The sequence below is a fragment of the Mus musculus genome, chromosome 12 (assembly GCF_000001635.26).
Source record: "Mus musculus strain C57BL/6J chromosome 12, GRCm38.p6 C57BL/6J".
NCBI lineage: Eukaryota > Metazoa > Chordata > Mammalia > Rodentia > Muridae > Mus > Mus musculus.
The window spans coordinates 31,168,226-31,190,939 of record NC_000078.6 but is presented as its reverse complement, the minus strand read 5'-3'; the positions used below and the strand labels follow the sequence as shown (position 1 = coordinate 31,190,939).

Sequence of the window (22,714 nt, the reverse complement as noted above, 5' to 3'; positions counted from 1 at the left end):
AATCTCCCTCCTGGAGATGCTGTGTCAGGTCAGCAGCATCACTACCCTGTTGTGTTGCTGAGTAATGCCATCATCTACTGAGTTCTGAATGGAGAATTCATTGGTTAGCCTTGACCCCATTGGTCAGTGATGTGCCCCATGTCAGCCACAGTTCCACTCAGTTCTTCATCTTAAATCTCTCTAGAGTATAACTTACTCTTCACCCTCTTGCTACTTTTTTAGAGTGGTACCCATAGACATTCTAACGTCTTTTTCCCCATCTGCTGGTTCTCTATGTTACCATCACAAAAGTCCTATCCAAGGTACTTTGTTTAGATAATCTACTGTACTTGGTAAAACCTACACTTCTCTTCCCGTACTGTGTCTGAATCTCCATCCTTTAAGCCCAGAGCTTCTTGGTATGGGAGGAACTTCCATCTGGAAACATTTTAGAGGATCACCGGAGTGGTTTTGGTCAGCACAGTACTAGGGTGTAGTGAGTTATGCATTTAGTGGATGGGAATCAGAAATACTAGACATCCTCATAAAATGGAAAATGATCTCATGCTCTTACAGCTTGTAAATGTTCCATTGAACAAGCATAAAGGAAAAAAAAAAGCCTCGACAGTACTGTGTCACTTGAGAGACTAAGCCCATGGTTTTAAATTCACTAACACGTTTACAGTACACCTGCCTCTATGGCTGTCCTCATGCTTAGCATTTACATTCATGAGCATATTTTTACTTCATTATATCTTCTGGTATATTTATGTTTCTGTATGTTCTCTGTTTATAAACTGTGTTTCTTTTATTAACATCAGCCTCCAGGTACATTTAGCTCTGATGCCCAGTGGGACAAGATGGAAGTCTTACTGCAGTTGAGGCTGAGTCTTGGATCCTTGCTCTGCTCTTTCATCTCCCTTGCCTCTCGTTTTTCTGGAGTCACGCTCTCAATAAGCCACATGCCCTTGAATCTCTGTCTCAGCCTAAAGCATGGATCTAGAGCTTCTTTTGATGTTTTTCAGAGCTGGCCAAGACAAGCTGCTCTCTTAATTTTGATTCATAGACTAAGGTTTTTCCATTGCTACTTGTAAGAAAATGATTGCTTTAAAATGAACCAGATGAATATATTATAAAACTAATTTCAAATTATCTACTTACTGCACCTATCAAAACATCTTTTAAATAGTGATCTCTCTCTCTCTCTCTCTCTCTCTCTCTCTCTCTCTCTCTCTCTGTCTCTCTCTCTGGTCTTGAACTGAGAACTCTTTGAGAGCAAGACCTGAATTTTACACAATGCAGTGCTGGGACCATACACATTCAGATAATAAATCACATATCATGATGCTACGCCATAGTCCTTGGAATGTAAATAATTAGAGATACTCAGGATCTGGATTTGAATAACTTTGAGTGTCATGATTGTCAATAATAATATCTTCTACAGGCTTACGACTTCGTTAGTTTTCTATCATCCTCTCTCTCTCTCTTTTAAGTTCCCTGGGTGGTGTTATTATTTATAAATTTTATCTTTAATATTCATTTTATTTATGTCCCCATGTGTATGCTTGTTTGTTCATGGAAGTCCAATGAGAGAGTCAGATCCCCTGGAGTTGAAGTCATAGGCGGTTGTGAACAGCCGGGTATGGGTGTTGGAATCTGAACTCTGGTCCTGTGATTCAGCAGGAAAACATTCTTAATTATGGAGCCATCTCTCCAACCTGGGTTCAACCTTTTAGACTGAAATTTCCTCTATTTTTTGTAACTCATAAACTTGTTAATAGGCGCAGTCCTAGGTAACACTCCTCAGGGAGACGGCAGATCTCATGGGCAGGGAAAGCATCATTGTTTGAATTTCTAACTTGAGAATTCATTCCTACCACAATACAATGGAACCTCATGTCAACTATCAAGTGGTATGCAAGCCTGAACCAGTTTGATTAAGGTGGTCAGACAAAATACAGATCGCCCAGATAAAATACATGCCATGGAAACTGAATATATTTTTTATATAATTATATCTCTTTTTTAGATTTATTTATTTATTTTATGTATGTGAGTACACTGTAGCTGTACAGATGGCTGTGAGCCTTCACATGGTTGTTGGGAATTGAGTTTTAGGACCTCTGATCACTCCGGTCAACTCTGCTTGCTCAGTCCCTGCTCGCTCCAGCCCAAAGATTTATTACTATACATAAGTACACTGGAGCTGTCTTCAGATGCACCAGAAAAGGGCATCAGATCTCATTATGGGTGGTTGTGAGCCACCATATGGTTGCTGGGATTTGAACTCAAGACCGTTGGAAGAGCAGTCAGTGCTCGGTTAAGCTGAGCCATCTCACCAGCTCTATATAATTATATCTAATGTAACATTTTAGACATAGACTAAAATTTGTCATTTTAAAATTTAATTTATTTTTTTAAAATTTGTTATTCTTGAAATTAAATTTTAACTGGGTACAACTTCTGCCTCCCTTCCTCCCTCCTTCCTTTCCTTCTTCCCCCTCCCTCCTTCCTCTTAAAAGATCTTGTCACTCTACTATAGTTTAAATGGTCCCCAAACATGCCTTGAGGTTATGATGGCTGAAACTTGTTGAAATGGCATCCAAGCTATGTATACCTGGGTTAATGTGTAAGTAGAAATACAACTGAGTTCAAGGATTTAAGTGTTTGATCGTTAAAATTGAACTTTCAAGGCATAATTTATAAAACTTAAGTATATAACTCATTAACTCAGAGGTTCACACACTGCCCAGTTATGGCTAGATAGTGAGTATATTTGGCCTTGAGGCTGTAGGGTCTCTGTGAAAACCTTTAACTCTTCTTGCAGTCAAGAAGCCAATAAGGTAATATGTAAGCAACTGGGCCCAAGTTCTGGCAAAACTCTCTAGGGCGAGTGTGATAATTAAACCATGAAATTAGAATATTCCCACAAACATTCAAAAATGCAATTTCAACCAAGCAATTTGAACTTTTTCTACAAACAAAACTTACTCTAGGTCATTACTAGGGCGAACTGTAATATCCAATCAACACTAGCTATTTGGCAGTTGGGATAATTAAACAGATACATTTCTACTACTGAAGAACCATTCCGTTAGAGTCTGGAAGTAGCATTGTAATAGAATTCTGCTGAGATACTAACAGAATCAGCCAGGATGTGAGAATGAGCACCGGATCCCCTTCCAAAGGCGGAGAAGAATAGAGGTCTTACACTATGGCACACCTTGTTCTAAACAGACTGATGTGGGAAGCAGAATAGTTCTGTGTTTAAAGACATAGTTCTAAAGTCTAGTGACAAAAGTACAGAGATGTTGCCCAAGTGGCCACAGCACCCGGTAGCATCCCACCTAGGCTGTGAATGGCTTCCCTGTGGAGCCCGAGTGAGGCTAAAATCTACACTAGCTGGGGGTTGGGGAGCATTTTGATGATATATTAATGGCCCCTCTGGAGTTCTTCCATGACTGGGCTGAATGACTTCCTTGGAGACAATATGGGACAGATACTTTCTGTCCTAGCTAACATGCTTATATCAACAGGGTCTCCTTCCATTTTGCTATCATCTCCAATGAGGCAGAATGAGTGACCTTAACCTCAGTAACTTTCCCCACCTTGAGTCTAAGCTACAGAGAGTCAATTGACTGTTTCGGGTTTGTAGCATTTATTACATTTCAGTGCCATCAGAGGAACAGAAAGGGAAGCTAGAGTTAGGCTATCTCTGGGCTGCAATCCTGGATCTGCTGCATGATGGAGATTCTCCTTAACTCTCTCTTCATCTCATAAAGACCCAGTCAACATCTTTGAGCTGTTAGGAACATTAAAATACTGAATACAGAGTAGTGTAGCACATAGTACGTGCATGATAAGGGGGCTACCTCCTTGGATATTTCTATTTCCGCATTTACATATCCTTGGTTGCAAAGCTGATATGTGGTCCAGCTCCTCAGAGAGGAGCAAAAAGAGAGGCAAAAGCCAGAGGTACTCTTTCTGACTTCCTACATGTGCAGTGTTTGCTTCCTTCAGGAGTGTTGACTATGACCTGGATAGTTTAGTCAGCTGTGGACTAAACAGGAAGGAACCAAAGAATGTCAGACCAAGGGTACAGGAAACAAGTCCCTCATCGTCATATAGTATATATCCTCATATACCGCACTTACAACAGATAGTGCATGGAGTTGAATTTGCAAGTATTAGTTTGCTTATAATGATGTTGGAATTGAAAACTGTCAGAGTGATTCTCTCCTACAAGTGTAGATTGTGATCTATTGAGGAAGAACATTTTCCCCCTGTCTGTAGCTCATAGGCCTGGGAAAACCCCTAACATTCTTGTCAGGTCTAATCATCAACACATCTCTAAAAGATATGATGAGTTAGCTAATCATGGCCATCATCAGCTCTGGACTGCAGAGCAAAGGACAACAAGCTGGAATCCCTCAGAAGATGTTATATATACACAGGGGTAGGGGGACCACGTGCAGAATAATTAGCTACGATTTGGAAAAGGTTTTGATGCTGTTGTTGGTTTTATTTTGAGATGCCAAGGAGAAACTTTATGAACAAATATATGTATTTGCTCTTTTCAAATGGATCTTATGCTCATTTGCCTTTCATTTATAAGAGAGGGGACTGTGACCTGCCAAGAGTCTCAAAATGGGTCACCGGCTCTGGTCACGTGATGTGCAATGGCTACCTCCAGAATGTGGTCTCCTGAGGAGCCTGGAGGCCTCTAAGACCACTCCCACAGGAAACAGGGATGCTGCAGGGCGAGGGTTGGATGTCAGATCAGCACAGAAAGTGTTAGGAAGTTCTTTTATCTAATTGGCATCTATTCTTTCTCAGCTCTCCTCCAGGAACTGAGGGGGTGTGAAGTTTGGTAGGAGGGCGTGAGAGGGACCATCTGCTTAAGAGTCTCTGGCTGTAGGGTAAGATCTGAATACAAACAAAAGACTCTATTGACAAACCTCTGGTTGAAAACCTTTACACACATGTTAGTGATTAATTTCTTTTGGAGAAAAAAAACCCCAGGAGGGAAGAGTTTATGTTATTTTTGTTGTTTATTACTGTTACACAAACATCCAGTGGCTACTTCCTTCAGCCTGTCCTCTCAAACCTATCACTCCAGCTTCTAGCTTCTCTTCCTGGACAAAGTGCATGTGCACACACTGTGTGCAGCTCCAGCCTTGGTTTATAATGCTTCCCAGATGTACTTCTTCTTGCAAATCAGTTTCTGATTACTCTTCTAGCAAAGCTGATATGGAAACAGTTCAGGAATATGTTTCTCTCTGCTTTCTCCCCCTGGGAGGTAGGAGTTAATGTGTACCTGGGCTTCATGGTGAACAGCTGCGGCGAAGTCCCCGGGGGGAAAAGGAATATTATTGATGATAAATCTCAGGCCAGCCCCAGGGAGAACCCTGACAAATCCAAGTCCAGTCCACATAACTGGGCTCCCAGGTGGTTGGGTCTCACAAAGCAGTGACAATAGCAGACATCTGGCCAAAAGTCACAGGGAAGAATGTAAATTGCTTACCTTATAGTCAAGGTCTGTAAAAGCTCAGAAAGAAAAAAGAAAAGGATTTCCTGGAGTGTATATGATGTATCTGAGTCACAGACCAATTCTTCTAACCTGGATTCGGTCCAGAGGCCCGGCGAGAATGATGTGCTCAAGCCTCAGCCTTGGAACCTGGGTTGCTTTCAAGGATGAAGCTGAAAGCAGACGCTGTTCACTTTAACTGACTCATGCACCGATGCACTGAGCGTGTTCCATATAGACAATCATGGTTTTCTCACAATTGTGAAATTCTGTCCAAAATATGGAGGGAAAAGAATACTCCTGTGTGTACTTTAGGGATTCTGTTTGCATTACAAGGAAATAACAGACATTCACTTGTTTCCCTGTATCTATTCTGTCCAAGCATTGAGAAAGGGTACCCCTCTTCCATCTGCCTCTGGGCACATAAGCACAGAACTCCTAACACACTTGCCAGACTCCAACTCCTGACAATCTCTATACTGAATGCGAGCCCGGGGCCATCTAGACCCTGGAGATAATAACACACATTAATTATCTTTGTGTCCTCCCCACCGCAGATACTCAGCCTCTGCTCAAATTCTGCCTCACGCAACTCTGCCTGTGTTCCTGCAAGAGCTCCTGGGTGTTCTCTTCTTCCCGTCCTTGGCCCGGTCTGTATTCCACACCGCTGCCAGCAAAGCCTTTCAAACACGTCCTCTTTGCCAACAGAATAATACTCAAAGTATTTAGACTGGAGTTCAAGTTGCTCTGTGATCTGCACGGAGCTGCTCTCTGTCTGGAGAATGCTTGTTTGGTAACAATTATGCATCAGCCTCTGAACAGGATATAGAGAGCAGACCAGGGCCTTGTCACAGAGTGAAGCAGAGTCCTGTATGGGAGACAGAAACTTAAGTAAAAATCTGCCATACTGGCTCTGAGAGGTCAGACCTATATTTAAAGTCAGTCCTCTGTAGTGTTTTCCAAACATGAGGAGTATTAGTAAGTGGTACAGGAGAGCCCCTCTCCACCCTTTTGTCTTGATGGGTGCACTCATGAACCACTTGCAGCTAGCTACTTGCTCGTTGTGGTCCCCAAATAGAAAGCTACACACTTTCATCTCCCTCTAAATTCCCTACAGTCCCTGGAGAGGCCCGTAGCCAATGATTGACAGATAGAGGGCTGGCCTGATGTCTCAGGAAGCAGGATGCCTGTCTAAAGATGTTCCTGATCACCTGAGGACTGAAACATGCTCGTTCATCTATGACGTCTTACTGTGTTAGTTTTTTTTTTTCTTCTCTTCTTTCTGTCATGGTATAAGTCTAAAGGGTCTGGACAATCCTGACATCCTACAAAATATTACCCTGATCCCTTAAACTGAGAGATACTGAAGTGAGTCTATTGGCTAAACATGTATCTGTGTGGAATATACACCAACTGCCAATGTAGATATAAACACAAACTCTGTAATTCTGGTGACTCTGCATATGAGTAGAAGGTTCTTATGTTTCTAGTCAAGATTAGCAGTCACGGGATACAAAGGTGAATGTCAAAATCATGGTAAGAGTACACAGCAGTGGGTTTGAGCAGAGGCTGAGAGTGCGATGCCAGTTCCCCCTTTGTGTGCCAATACCACAAGTGCCCCCTTATCTTAAGAGTTTCTGTTGGCTGCTGACAGGCACCTCTTCTGGAAGGCTCTCTGCTCACAGCCAACTCCTGGATGTGAGAATGCAGCAGGCCAGCTCCCGTGCCTCATAGAGGACAACTCTGCTGTGTGACTTATGCTTTCACTTCCCTGAGAGATCAGGACTTAGCTAAACGTAGCCGAAGATCCCACCCTTCCCTAACTTTCCCCTCCTCATTAATCTGCTTCCAACATTCCCTTGTAAGATTTTTTGATGAATGATTCGCTAGTAAAAAAAATATGCATTTGAATTCCCATGAAAATCTAGTGGATTCAGTGTGACACTGATAGTATGTGTGTGTATTTACAAACACACACACACACACACACACACACACACACACACACACACACACACCTCTGAAAAACCGAAAGAAAGCTCATATAAAAATATGACTTTATTATGTATTCTTTGATTGTAATCAACTTACACAATTGACTCTGTGATTTACTTTCTAATAGATATCATTTCCTGTTTGATGAGTGCCCTATGTTACCCCTCAGATGGAAGCAATTAATTATATACATATTTTAAATTATTTATTTATTTATTTATTTATTTATTTAATGTATATGAATACACTGTAGCTGTACAGATGGTTGTGAGCCTTCATGTGATTGTTGGGAATTGAATTTAGGACCTCTGCTTGCTCTGGTCAACCCTGCTCGTTCCAGTCGGCCCCGCTCACTCAAGTTGGCCCCACTCGCTCCAGTCCCTGCTCGCTCTGGCCCAAAGATTTATTTATTATTATAAATAAGTACACTGTAGCTGTCTTCAGACACACCAAAAGAGGGCATCAGATCTCATTACAGGTGGTTGTGAGCCACCATATGGTTGCTGGGATTTGAACTCAGGACCATCAGAAGAGCAGTCAGTGCTCTTACCCATTGAGCCATCTCGTCAGCCCAATTAATTACATTTTCATGTCAGAATACAGAATACCAGGGAAAGACATTTCTGAATTGAATATAAGGGGAGTTATTTTATGTCAGCTACACAGAGATGGCCATTTCTGTCAAGAAACAAAAGATGGTTCCTCAGAACGGGTCTCTCAGAGTGTTGTCATGGACTATCTGGGCCAGAATCATTTTGGGGTACCTGGTCAACATGCAGATTTCTTGGCTGGTCCCTGATTTCCTGATGCAGCATCTGTGGGGTAACTTTAAACATCCCCGCCCCCCCCCCCCCCCAGAGCAAACCTAGTACAAGAAGAGGACCAATGGCCTGTGCCCCAGGGGTGAAGAGAGAAGAGCAGTTCTTCTTCTTCCCTCCCGGAGAATCCCAGATTGAAGAGAGAGACACTTTCAGCCCAGGGTCAGAAAGGTTCATGCGGTGTCGCGTGAACACAGAAGCAAGAGTAGAAAGCAAATTCACCACACTGGTGCTCACAAAGTTGGGAGAAGGAAGGGCCAGGAAGGCTGAAGCATCTCTCAGACTCTTAGGCAGCGTCTTTTTCCTTCATCTGAAGCCCCACGCTGCCTGCTGCCTACCTGTTGGTGCACACGGTTCATCCCTCCACAGAAATCTTAAGGACAGGCTTCACGTGCAAGTGTTCTGTTTTACCCGTTCAGCAGTTTCAGCCACGAGGTCTTTCACTTTTCACATAGGGGCACAGCACTAAGGCAGGAGGGTGGCAAGTTCCAAGCCAGCCTGGGCTACACAGTGAGATTATCTAACAACAAAAATCTTTGACGGTATATATGCAACTGTTTCACAGGCTTCGTTTGTTAGCAGGGTAGCCCCGTCTGCTTCCATTTGCTTCTGCAGTGTGTCAACTTATGCATATGCACACAGAGATGCTCCAATATTTCTGTGTAATGAAGAAACAAATGAGCAAACAGGCCAACAGAGGCTGTTACTCTGAGTGAATTATGTTTAGATGGCCAAGTATAATTTGGGCCTTTTAAAGCCCTTGAGTTCAGGGTCCAAGGAGGTTCTGGGTATCACACCAGCACTGACCAACAATCATTTTGGGGTCTACAGCACTACCCTAGGGCACATAGTACCCTCTTCTTTCTCAGCTTGGAAGAAAGTCTTTCCTTACAACCTCTTGCAAACCTGACAAGGAATTGTAGGTTCAAAGATTGGACACCTCACAACTCCAGAACCTAGCTTTAGAACTTTAGCTTTGAAGAGAATTAAAGCTATGGTTTCTCCAAGACTAGTTACTCTCAACACAGTTCTTCCTTCCCTCTGTCTCTCTTTAGAAGGCGTATCTGAGCTTCCATGGTCAGCATCTTCAGGGCCATGCCGAGTTCTGAATGCATGAACCTGCTTTTCATTTGTGGTACAGGATGAGAGCCAACATGGCTTACCCAGCTCTCGTGGGCCCAAGGGCTTGGTTTCCAGCTTTCCTTTGGTGTTATATTTCCTCTGTCAATCCTGAAATAATTTCCTTGTTGCTGGAAATATGCATTACACATTGGCAAAGCTGTTGCTAAGATCTTATAAAGAATACAGATGCCAGTTTAGCTAACCAACTGCACCAGCCATATCTTACTTCAAGAGTTTCAGCCATGCTATTGTTTGTCAGGGAACTACCATTTACTCAGTAGCCCCAAGGAGTCATGCAGGAGGCCCATGTTTCTCTGCCTCTACCTCTATGTCTTTATTCCTATCTATCTCTGTGTCATCTCTTTAAACTATTTCCTCTGTAAAACTGAGAAGGTTTTGGTTCTTCTAATGTCTTGTGCTATTAGCAATAACCTAAATAGACAAAATATTCAATTCTTATTTACTGTGGCATTATATAAAATAATACCATATATATAATAAAACAATACCATACATATATGTATATATCAGGTATTTACTTAGTGTGTGTGTGTGTGTATACATGTCACAGAATACCTGTAGAGGTCAGAGAACAACTTGAAGGAATAGATCCTTTCCTTCTACCATGTGGGTCTCAGGAGCTAAACTCAAATCATCAGGTTTGACAGCAGGCACCCTGGCCCACTGACCAAGCTTGCTCGCCCTTGTACCTGATTTTGTGGTGCTTAAAATGGGCATCAATGCTGTGCTTCTTCAACGCTTTGTCCTTGAAGAGTGAAACTTCAAGGACAAAGGTGGAGAAAACATAAAATATTTGGGGTATACAGGTTCAATGAATTCTTACATATTACAACTTTGGATGGTCTTCAGATCAGTTGCTATTTGTTTTTTGTTTGTTTGTTTGTTTTGTTTTGTTTTGTTTTTGTTTTTTGTTTTTTGTTTTTTTTTTGTTTGTTTTTCGAGACAGGGTTTCTCTGTGTAGCCCTGGTTATCCTGGCACTCACTTTGTAGACCAGGCTGGCCTCGAACTCAGAAATCCGCTTGCCTCTGCCTCCCGAGTGCTGGGATTAAAGGTGTGCACTACCATGCCTGGCTGCTATTTGTTATTATGGCTTGTTGATTCTGTTCTTACAAACTTCTCACTAGGGGCAGGAGAGATGGCTCAGAGGTTAAGAGCACTGACTGCTCTTCCAGAGATCCTGAGTTCAGTTTTTCAGCAATCACATGGTGGCTCACAACCATCTGTAATGGGATCTGATGCCTTCTTCTAGTGTGTCTGAAGACAGCTGCAGTGCACTCATATAAATAAAGTTAATAAGTAAAAAGAAACTCTCAAAAGAGGCTAAGCCTCAGTTGCCATTTTTACTAGTCAAACGTCATTGGAGGAATGATGTCTATGTACTTCAATTTCCCTAAAACTACAGATACCATGGCTATTTTTTTATTGATATTTTATTTATTTACATTTTAACTGTTAACCCCTTTCTCTGTTGCTCCTCTGCAAACCCCCATCCCCTCCCCCTACTTCTCTGAGAGTGCCCACTACCCACCCACCCACTCCTACCTCACCATGGTTATTTTTTATACTATGTTTTGGTCATTCATCTGCCATCCTAGCTTAAACTTTACGATTGCCCTGCTTCCAGGCTTTGCCACCCTGGGTTCAGTGTTCACTTGATCCATGTCTCATTGTCGATGTCATAGGACTTTTGTGTCACAGGCATCTCGCTCATTCAACAGGAGTGTGTGGCCCTGAAGTCAGATGTGATCTGCCTCTGAGGCCCTGTTTACTCAAGCGTATCACTGTTATGACCCTTAACCGTGTCCTCTGACCAGCCTCTGACCTTTGTGATGAGGGCTTTTAGGACAAGCCACGTGGGATTTCTTTATCATTTTTCTTCATTAACTATGTTCATCTTGTAACATAAAATTGACCATTTTTCTAGCATTATGCAGAGAAACCTATATTATGGAATTAGCATTAGCACTATACGGTATTAAATTTTATATTTTATCAAATGTAAGCAATATCAGTTTTCTGTGACTTTAGGCTGGATTTTCTCCACATAAAGGTTGGTGGCTCGTTCTCCATTCTTCTGTTTTAAGTCACTTCCAAAAGAAAATAAAGTAGGACCTCTTTATACTACACAGGCATCTTGTAGACACTGTTAAAGTGTAGACCTGACAGCGTGTCTTAGATGGGGCTGCGCTTCTAATGAGCTCTCTGGTGATGTCTGTGTTACGAGTGCACACACATTCTGTATTCTGAGCCACAGGGGCGTGTGTGTGTGTGTGTGTGTGTGTGTGTGTGTGTGTGTGTGTGTGTGTGTTTCACAGTTTCCTGCCACACCTCAGAGCTAGAGTCTTTGTGCCATGAGTCCATTGAAATGTTCTTTTTTCCTTTTTTTAAAAAAAAGATTTATTTATTATTATATGTACGTACACTGTAGCTGTCTTCAGACACGCCAGAAGAGGGCATCAGATCTTATTACGGATGGTTGTGAGCCACCATGTGGTTGCTCGGATTTGAACTCAGGACCTTTGGAAGAGCAGTCAGTGCTCTTACCCACTGAGCCATGTCTCCAGCCTCCCATTGAAATTTTCTAAACAGAAAAATGATGTGCTTCAGTGTTCTCCAAACACTCTAGCAGGAGAGTGAAAAGAAGTCTGCAGTTATGCAGAAGGAAGTAAAAGTCTTATTCCTATCTATCAATCTATCATCTATAATATATAAAACATATAAATAATATATAATATATCTTACATATTGTATATAACTACTAAATTATAAAATATAGTCATACTTATATATAATAATATTTAAATTCATATAAATATAAATGCAATATGTACTGTATAATATAAAATATAATATGATATATAACATATAACATATAACACATAATACTCCCATGTATAAAATATAGATATAGTCTTTCATAGAGCTACCAGGAAAGCTGCTTGCAATTCTTGGCTCTCCAGTTAGAGTACTGAAAGGACTCCCTCACTGTTGTCTTTGCTTATGTCCATTTGTATTTCCATCTCTGGTGGTTCTCGGCCACCTCTGAACTTAAGACTCTTACTCCCATCTGCATAACTACTGTAGGCTCCTTGTCTCTTTCCTGCTCGAGTGTTTGGAGGAACACTGAGCACATCATCTTTTTGCTCAGACAATGACATGGACTTGAGGCACAAAGACTAAACTCTAGCCTTGAGATGTGGCAGGAAACTGATTGTATTTTTTTTTTCATTCCTTTTTCCCTCTTAACCCCATGTTCTACTTGTGAATCTACCAGCACCCTGAGTTTCCCCTCTAACACGTTATTTGTAACTTTCTCTAGTTAATCTGTTGTCCTAGTTGACCTTGCTGGTCAACTTTGCACAGGTAGTCAAGTGAAAGGAACAGCTCCACTGAGGAACTGCCTGAGGGAAAAGGCATCTCACTGTAGGTGGTGCCATTCTAATGCAGGAAGAGAGCTAGCTAAGCGAGCTAAGCGGGTGTCAGTAAGCAATGTTCCTGCATGGCTTGTTTTGAGCTCTTGTGTGAATTTCTGACCTGCCTTCTCTTAATGAGAAACTGTGACCTGGGAGCATAAATTAAAGAAATCCTTTCCTCTGCTATGCTGCCTTCCGTCAGAATGACATGTCAGCAACAGAAGGGAACTAGAATATCTATCTTTATTTCCACCATCAAATGTCTTGATTTTCAAGTCTCTGGCCTAACTGTACTACTGAGGTTTGTGGTCCATTTGTACCAACAGATCCAGATGACTCAGAAGTCCAATATACATATTGTGTGCCTTGTTTTGTGGTCCTGTCCTCATCTTGTTCTATGTAAAGATACTACTAGCTGGAAAAGAACTTCCAGGGCCAAGTACCCTAACTAAGCCCTTTCTATACTGTCTTGGGGTTCCCCACCATGCACAATGTTGAGAAACATCTTTATGGTTTAAGATCCAGAGGATTGGTGCCAGATGTGCCTGGATGTCAGTCCAGCCTTGCTGCCCACCATCATCTGACTTTGGCCATGGTTCTTATCCTGTGAATGTTTCCTTCATCTGCTTGATAACACTTAGGGTGACTATTAGATGTGATAATATAGAGGGAGCATAGAGCTTTGAATAAATGGAAGTGTCACTAGAATTATATCAATGCAGCCAACACACCAGAAAGATGTGTCAAATGAGCGAGTAAATCACTGAGTGGTACCCAGTTAACTTTTTTTCTATTACAATTAAAAGTCTTGCCCACAGAATAGGAGAAAAAAACGGTCCCACTGCTGTGCTTCACATACTTGATATCAGCCTCACCCTGGGTTTTCTGAGTGACAGCTTCCCTCGCAGTCACAACAAGCACTGGCCTTCTACTCACAACCATTGCTTGAGATCCATGATATTCATGGTATTAACTCAGTTCACCATTTTTTGGTGCCCACCACATGTCAAATAACTATTGATAAGTAGATAAATGGTGCACGTATTTTAGATAGTGTCTGCCTTGTGTTTTCTTATCTAAAAGATGGGAACTATTTTCTTCATACTTATTGCCTAAACATAACTACCAACATCCCTTTCTAAAATGCTACCTGTCTCTGCCACAAACAGGCAACATTAAAGACTCTGAAGAAGAATGCAGATGTAGTTGTTGTATGTGGATCCTGTCTACCTTAGTTTTACGCCCGGGACAGTGCAAGTCTTCTGCCTTGGTTCTCATCATCAAAGTAGCAGATCTCAGGCCTCCCGAGGAACCCTGTAATCCTTTCCTATTGACGGACTAGATAAAGGACACATTCCAAGAAACTGCGGGACATTGATACCTGCTTCCCTTATCTAATACCACCCCAGAAGTGGTTTCAAATGTTTTTTCTCCTTGAAGGTTTTCACCCCAGTCATCCTTTTCTTTTCCTGGTTGGGAGTCATGCTCTTGAAAATCTTACATGTTTATTCATCTGTTAGCAGAAATCCATGAGCTTCTTGCTATGTGCCTGGCCCTGTGCTAGGCACCAATGCAAGTTTGGTGAATGTAATAGACACTGCTTTGTACTTCGTACCATCCTGGTGGAGACAGAGACCCAGACTTCCATGGAACTCACTGCACGTGACTGCAAGAGCAAAGCAGTCAGTTTTTGCTACAGTTTGCTCTGGTTTGCATCGATTTGCCAAGTGCTGTGCTGTAACTGGTACAAACATAAAACAGACTCAGATCCCAGAAAGCATATAACCCACGGCTGCACGACAAAATAAGTTCGGCTCTGTGCCCATAGGGCACAATAAGGACTAATGCTGCAGAGAGATGATGTTTTCATTCATGAAACATAGATTAGATGAGAGCCTTTGGTATGAGGAGCTTGTTTACCCAAACAACAATTTTTATGTAATAATCAATAAGGCTGTTGGATGTTCAGTTCATCAGAGCCACGCCCTCCCACTCCCCTCACATCCGATAGCAAAAGCCATAATACATCCTGCAGTGTCTTCCTCTGACTGTGCTGTGTAACTCAGAACATCGACAGCCAAAGATGCAAGTCCTTGGAGTGGCAAAGCTTCCTCTGCTTTATAGAGATAAAAATTTGAAAGGTCAGAGAAGTAATTGGGGGCAGGTTCTGTGCAGGTGTGACTGGTGACATGTGAGTGTTGCTGCAGACCGTCTGGGTCCCTTTGTCTGCGTGGACGGGTCTCTGGGTGCAGATGGGCAAGGAGTCAGCAAATGTGACAGACAAATGCACACAGGAGATTGTGTAGAATCTGAATGTCTTGTCACAAAGTGAACACCAGTCTTATATAATACAGAAAATAAAGGGGGTAGGAAGTCACAGCAGGCAAAGTACGTTGACGTTTGCCTGACACAAAACAAAGGAATGACTTCAAAAGGACTTACAGGAACCAGGTAAGTGTTTACAGTAAAGATAAAGCAGTCCTGCCTAGGGTCAGCTTAATGACAGGTAAGGATTTCACACCCTAGTCACAATTAGTGCTACTCCTTTGAGCCTTGTGAAAGCTAGTACCAGGGGGTTCTGCTCTAGCAGACCTTCTCATGAATAATGCAATACCACAACCCCCCTATTTCCTAGGCCTTGATAAATTCTTGTATGAGTGTAACTTTTAAGTATCTGGAGAATCTCCATTTGTCAGAAGAATTCACCAACCTGCTTCTAATATGCAATGTAGCCTGTACTGAAGATTTCTATCTCAGTGGGATTCCCTAGCTCTTTCATGGTATTCCCTTGTTTGGGTGAGACTGGCTACTGTCCCAAGTAAACACTCTGCAGACCAGCCCTGAGCTGCTCTGGCTTGGTTCTTTTGTAATGCCTAATTAGTTTCACTATCTCTACCAAGCTCCTCGGCTTCAAGCATTTTCTAGGACATTGGAACACTGGCGAAGACGTAGCTATGTCAGAATTCAATCTTAAAAGGCACTTATAATAAGATAATACTAAAGGAGAGCACGTGGATCCATACACCAGACTAACGTGGGGATAGGGTATGAGTATAGGGGTTATGAGAACGCCAAAGTTCCAGGAGGTGAGTTTCCGTGAAACTCATTGCTTCTTGGCCTGCCAAGGAAACTTCACTGGAGTGTGCATAGCAAGTGCCATTCACACTGTCTATCCTTAGGCGAGCACTGGAAGGACAGACTATAATGTGAGGGCAAGTGAGGGACTGAAGGTGAAGTGGGGCATGAGGGATGTTGGATCAGATGCTCCAGGGTTTATACTGATTCATTATTCCTGTGGGAATATTGAGAGGCCATAGGTCTAATCTGACTTTTCCTGAAAAGTGAATTCACACCCAGGGAACTCAGCCTCTTCTTCCCTTCAAAACTCTCTGATTCTACTCTAAAAACCAGAAAAAGGAGGATACTAGACTATATCTCTTGACCAGAAGGCACAGATTTTCAGGCATCCACTGACCAAACTGGGGGAGGGGTGGGCATGTAGGCAGGACTCTTAGAAACATCTGGGGCAAAAGAAATCAAGTAGGCTGTTGTGAAAGGTCATTGCTTTCAACATTCTTTCCTATTAGGAATAAAATCTTCCCTAGGAGGATTGTGGGACAGTGGACCGTGCCACTAGAAAGGAGAACTGGTAACGCTGAAGCAAGTTCAGAACCCTGATAAATCTCATAATTGAGGACAGCAGGTTCTTGTCCTGGAGCACGTGACCATAACAGCTCACTAAGAGAAATGTGACAGCCTATCACATCCCATAAAAACCTGGAATTCTCCATGCTAATGAGGTATCTAGTGTTTAGCCAATGAGCTTCCCTTCCTGGGCATCCCTTCCTGCAAAAGCTATTTAATCTCTGGCTCACCCTGAGTAAGATGTATGCTTCTTCATCCACCATGAAAAAAATGGTTTGGACAAGCAGGGATTGTCTCCATCAAGGATGGGGGGGGGTGCTTTGTCATAAAGAGCCTCTTAGATCTCCTGTAGAAGGCTTCTCTTCCAGCTCCTCCGTACTTTAGCACTCACTTGGAGCCAAGTCAGATTCTGCCCCATCCTAGGCTCAGCACAGGCCCTCAGACTTGTTCTCAATTTCTTGCCTCCTGAGCCATGCCGGTGTCCACAGAAGTTTGAGGATCATAGCACCCATCCCAGATCTCACTGTTTCTTTCCATGAAGAACATGGAGTGGGACCCTTATCCTTGACTGCATTCTGCCTTTACTGAGCAACATTCCAGCAGTTCTCCAGTCCCCAGAGGCAAGGCCTGTGGCCCTTGCATTTCACCTTCCCGGAGCAGCGTATCACTTGCATTCCGACACCCTAGCAGCAGCGAGGCAGAAATGCAGACCAACTGAGAATGACCAGATCAGAACGGAGTGTTCTACTAACACATTAGAGTAAGCACCTCCAGCATCAGTGACAGGGAGAGCATACATGGATGTGATACCTCAGGCTTCATTATCCAACCCAGACAGAGAGGCTCAGATGTCTGGCTGTGAAGATCTGCACTGCTCCAAGGTACAATACAGAGATTACAACAATGCTATCACCACATAGCAAACAGCCCACCACCCTGGCCAGCCTCCCTGCCCTTGTACAATGGACACCCCTCTCCCATGTTCAGCATTTGGGTAATGAGGCTGGAGTGAATGAAACAAAATTTAATTATTTCCTCTCGCAGCCCCAGAGTTTGCTGGAGCTTAGTCCCTTAGGATCTCCCTGAGAAGTTCTACCAGTCTACCTGCAACAATCAATAAAACCCATACATTTCCTGCCACTGTGACCTCTAAGGGATTACGTTACACTGAGGTAATGGGAGTTGGGTAGCTAATCAGGTGAGCTGATTTGAAGGTGTTCTATGGATGATTTGTGGTATTCTACGATTGCCCCTGTTCAGAAGGAACATCAGCCAGCAGATCTGGTACAATGTGAACCCTGTGAGAGTCAACTCTGTGTTCCAAGACTTCGTCATTGCAACATCTTGACCTTTAGACAACATAAACAGCTGGTGAGGCTAGAAAACAAAGACTGACAGTGTAAAATACTCAGAAATACTCCCCAAATCTCAGCATAACATGCTCTGATAAAATGTAGATTTAAGACCTGAGATTCTTGATTGGAATGCTCTCAATGGTCTATATTTTTGTTTCCTCACTAAATTTTATGCCTAATTTTATTCAAACAATAATTCAAATATTAAACATTGACATAGTGTTCAGAAAACATGACTAAAGCTTTTTGATTTTTTTTCCCTCAAACCAAATGTCAGCTCAAGGGGAAAAAAAAGTGCAATGAATTGCTTCACTCTGGCTGTGTCTGGGGAGAGTCCTGTGGGCCAAGGTTCATTTTCAGGTTGCTCATCCAGGGTGGCTCAGGATATTGTCACCTATAAGTGAGTGAGTGTTATCTTATTGGGCCTGGAGTTATTTGTGACTGGTAGTTCCCCTCAGAGTAGCTTCTTCTCAATTGTCCTCCTCTTGAGTCTGTGTCCCATGCAAGCCATCTGGTCTACCAGCACAGCCATCATCACATCACCCTGGGTCTGAGGCTTTCCCACAGTGATTTGATTCGGGACCTTCAGTGATGCAGTTTCATGGGGTGTGCCTTTTTTTTTTTTAAACTTTGCTCACATACATTCCTCTTCTGTGTAAAAGTTCTAGAACACGTGACATGCCTGACTGAGCCATCCTTCACATTTATTTTCTTATCTCCTCTACCTATGTGTTTCTAGTAAAGTGATTTAAAATTTTAGTCCTAAACTATTCCCTTGGAGGCATATGTTTCTTATTTACCAGCTACATTTCTTCAGACACATCAAGGTCAATGTTCTTTTTTAGGTTAACTTTTTGTTTTTCTCTGTCTAAAATATCATGGTGGGCTGCCAAGAATTGAGAACAAAGAAAAGAGCTGTGTTTAAACTTCCCAATTGCACCGTACGGTTCTTATGGAGTAAGAATGTTTAATTTAACTAATTTTAGAATATACACGGTCATATATTTAGTATTGTCTGTGAAAAATTCAATGGTTCATTTCCCACAGGAACCTAAAATATATCTATATCCAAGTTGTTACTGTTTTTATTAAGAGGTCATTTAGAACATTTTTAGTCAGAGAGAGATGGGGAAGCTGGTATGGATTATATACATGACATAAGAGAAAGGCTGTGTAGAGTCTGAGACAAAAAAGATATGTGTGTGTGTGTGTGTATGAGTATGTATAAGTGAGTGTGTGTGTAAGTGTATGTATGTGTGTAAGTATGTATATATGTATGTGTGTGTATGTGAGTGTGTGTGCATGAGTATGTGTGTATGTGAGTATGTGTGTGTAAGTGTATATATGTGTGTGTAAGTATGTGTGAGTGTGTATGTGTGTGTGCATGAGTATGTGTGTATGTGAGTATGTGTGTGTAAGTGTATATATGTGTGTGTAAGTATGTGTATGTGAATGTGTGTGTGTGTGTGTAAGGAGGGGCAGTACACACAGAGGTCAGAGTTGATTCTTTTTCTACCACATGAGTTCTGGGGATCAACCATAAGTAGTCAGGCTTGGGAACAGGTACCCTTAGCATGGGTCATCTCTCAGGCTGGAGCTTGCCAGTTTCTGTGCTGTGAGGACTCATTCTACAGGGCACTGAATAATAAAACAAGAACACCATTCCAAGTCTCCTTTAGGCAATGGCCATGGAGACCCATATATCACAATGAAAGGGGGTTCCTGGCAAATACACACAATACACTCTTTGAGGTATGTTCAAGATTTGACAGCATGGGTGTGGCAAGAACACTGACCTGTTTCCACGTCACAGGTGGATAGTAGTGGCAGACTCCCAAGAGGGTGGCAGTTAACGTCTGAAAGCATAGCATAGACATTTATAGTCACTTTTAATCCCCGACTCTCATAAATGTTGTTCATAGCTCACATTGAGCAAAATGCACAGTTTAAGAATAAAGAGGCTTGCTCTGCACAATCCGCTGCTTGTCTGGATGTGTGATTATCTACCACATTCAGCCTCACAGAGAAAAATCGCATGCCAGATGCTTCACGGTCCCCATGTGGTTCCACTCGATGGCAGCTAGGCAGAGCCAAGCCAGCGTAGGAGAGTGTGTAAGCCGCAGGGCTGGCTTGGCTCTTCTGGGCTTAGACCAGAGCGGTGACTCAGGCAGGCCATTGCCAGGGCACAAGTATCACCCACAGCTCCCTCTCTGGCAGATGCTTCTCTCATCCCTCGCTGTCTCTTTGTTACTTTTTCCTCCTTGTTCTCCACCTTCTCATTCTCCTCTCCCCACAGACATTTCTTAGACCTACTTATGTTGGAGATGCTGAGAAGTCGCCACGGGAAAGCAAAGTGTACCCTCTTACTGTGGGAAAATCTTGTGTTCAAGGAAACCACAAAAATGTCCAACAAAGAAAGAATGGGTGAGTTAAATGTGCTCTAGTTATTCAGTGCAATGCTTCTCAGTGATAAAGAAAAGTACTGAGGATACAGTGGGGTGAACCTTGAAAATATTAGAAAAAAAGAGAGACAAGAATGAATATGATTCTTACCTGAAATACCTCTAATAAGTGAATCCACAGTGATAGAAGAAGGTTAGCGCTTTAGATGAAGGTGGGTATGTGGGAGGGTGGGCACGTGTCAATTAAAGGGAGGGTAGCCTTTTACCTTTCCTCTATTCTCTTGGGCAATACACATATTACAAAACTTACCATCTTAACCATAGTTCAGTGCATCAAGTCATTCACTCAATTGTGCAACAAACCTCGAGAACCTTCTTTCTTGCAAAACTGAAAACTCTATCTGGTAACCAGCAACGTTCTGTGTGTTTTCTCCTCAACTCTGATAACTATCATTCTCCTTTCTGTCTCCATGAGTGACGGTGCCTCTGGATAGCTGCCTCATGTAAGTGCAATCTCATAGTTTTGGTCGTTTGTCTGACTTGTTTCACCTCCTATAATATCCTTAAGGCTTATCTATGTTGTGATATCCAATATTTTGTTTATCCACTTATCTTTGGTTGGACACTTCGGTTCCCTCTAGCACCTGGTTATTTCTAAGGGTCCTGCCAAGAGTAACAGGATACAGACCTCCTTTCAAAACTCTGCTTCTAATTTTTTTTAGGTGTATATCCAGAAGTGAGGGGTTCATTTGAGGTGAAGAAAACATGCTAAACTTAATTGTGTTGATATCCACACATCTTTTGATAGAACCCAAACTATTGATTTGTACTATCTGTCTGTACGTGATTTCTGTCAATAAAGCCATTGCACACAACACAAACATGTACTCACACAGATACATGCATGCATATATACACACATACACACGTACACACAAACATGTGCCCACCCATACACAAGCCCACACATAGGCTCACATGTAAACACATACCCAGACACACACAGAGATGTGTGTGTGCACACACACCTAAAACAATGCCAGTGCTCAACCCATTCTCGAAGGGGATCATGTTACTCAGTGAACAGGGAGAAGCCTGGTGTGCTGAAGTCTGTGGAACCTGGATTGGCTGCATCATTGAACCTAATCGTCACAACCTTCACGTTTTCTTTAAGTCTTCAAAAAGCATCTATGACAACAACTCAGCCTGAGCTTGCTAATAAAGCTACCCAGGCTCATTCACTGGACAAAAACATGGAACATGACGCTGTGACCCAGAGGAAACCACTTACCAAGATTCTCAAGGGTGCTATAGCCCTGTGGAGCCCAAAGGTTCACTGTCCCAAAGCTAAGCATCTGCCCATTTGGTCCTAGAAAAGTACTGATGCCTCCTTCCCTTTCACTCTTCCCTTGGTTCCATTTCTTTCTTGAATTGATCCTTCTTGAATCAGTGTTAGAAGGGAATTGAGAAGAAAGGGGTAAAGTAATTAATAAATAAAAAGAGGGCTCTGGTGACATACCTCAGTCCTTAAGGGTGCCGGTCACCATACTTGATGACTTGAGTTTCATCTCTCAGACCCACATAGTGAAAGGCGAGAGCCGACTTCCCGCATTGTCCTCTTATGTCCACCTGGGTGTACACACGTGTAAATAAATGCAATAAAAATACAGCAATCACCACTTGAAAATCACCCCAGAGCCTATCATCATGCATAAAGTAATATAACAAACTTGTAAATTCTAGTATTAACTGGTTAACAAGGCAGGCACCTCCACTGGCAGCCTTCTACATGAACATTCCTTTGAAGTGTCCTCTTCCTTTGTTTCAGCTAAAAATTCTTGAGAAAAATAAACTGCGCATACTCAGAAGTGTTTCTGTCACAGTAACCTTTCAGATGTGTGCTGCATGGCCTTGAGCTAACCATGGCCAGAATGCATTTGCCATTGTCCTTGAGTTAGAAACTTCAACTGCACATGCTCTGCAATGTGTACTTGAAACAGCTTGCTCAGGAATGTGCCCCCTGCCCCAAGTGTTTTCCTTTATGAAGAGAAATAGCTTCTCCAGATTCCATACTTTACTTTTGGAATAGCTGTGGTATTCTTCATACCTGTGATAGACATAAGGCTTCCTTCATTTGCCTTCTGGCTGAGTTTCTTTGCGCTGTGAGAACCAAGGAGGCTCCACTGTACTCTGTTACATTGACAGAAGGTATGCTTCCATGGGTTTCACAATTTGCAATGAAATTTTTTGATATTTCTTTGGTTCGCTCATTTGGAGGGGAGGAAATATGAGCACCCTCTGCTGGTCATTTATGATAACGTAAGTGAGCCTCAGAGAAAAGCTGTCTGTTGACTTCCTAGTTTGTGGGAAGGATTCAGTGTGAACAGGCCTCTTTTGAGGTTTTAATGAGGGACCCTGAGGACTGAGACAGCA

General features: G+C 42.4%; 1 long non-coding RNA gene across 1 annotated transcript; it reads right to left on the bottom strand.

The window, feature by feature from the left end:
- Positions 1–5,017: 5,017 nt before the first annotated feature.
- 6030469F06Rik (RIKEN cDNA 6030469F06 gene) lies at positions 5,018–22,078 on the bottom strand. The gene is made up of 4 exons (NR_102715.1): positions 22,051–22,078; positions 21,801–21,910; positions 19,676–19,735; positions 5,018–6,377 (listed from the first exon to the last, which is right to left on the bottom strand). It is a non-coding gene; the product is annotated as an RIKEN cDNA 6030469F06 gene (long non-coding RNA).
- Positions 22,079–22,714: the final 636 nt, after the last annotated feature.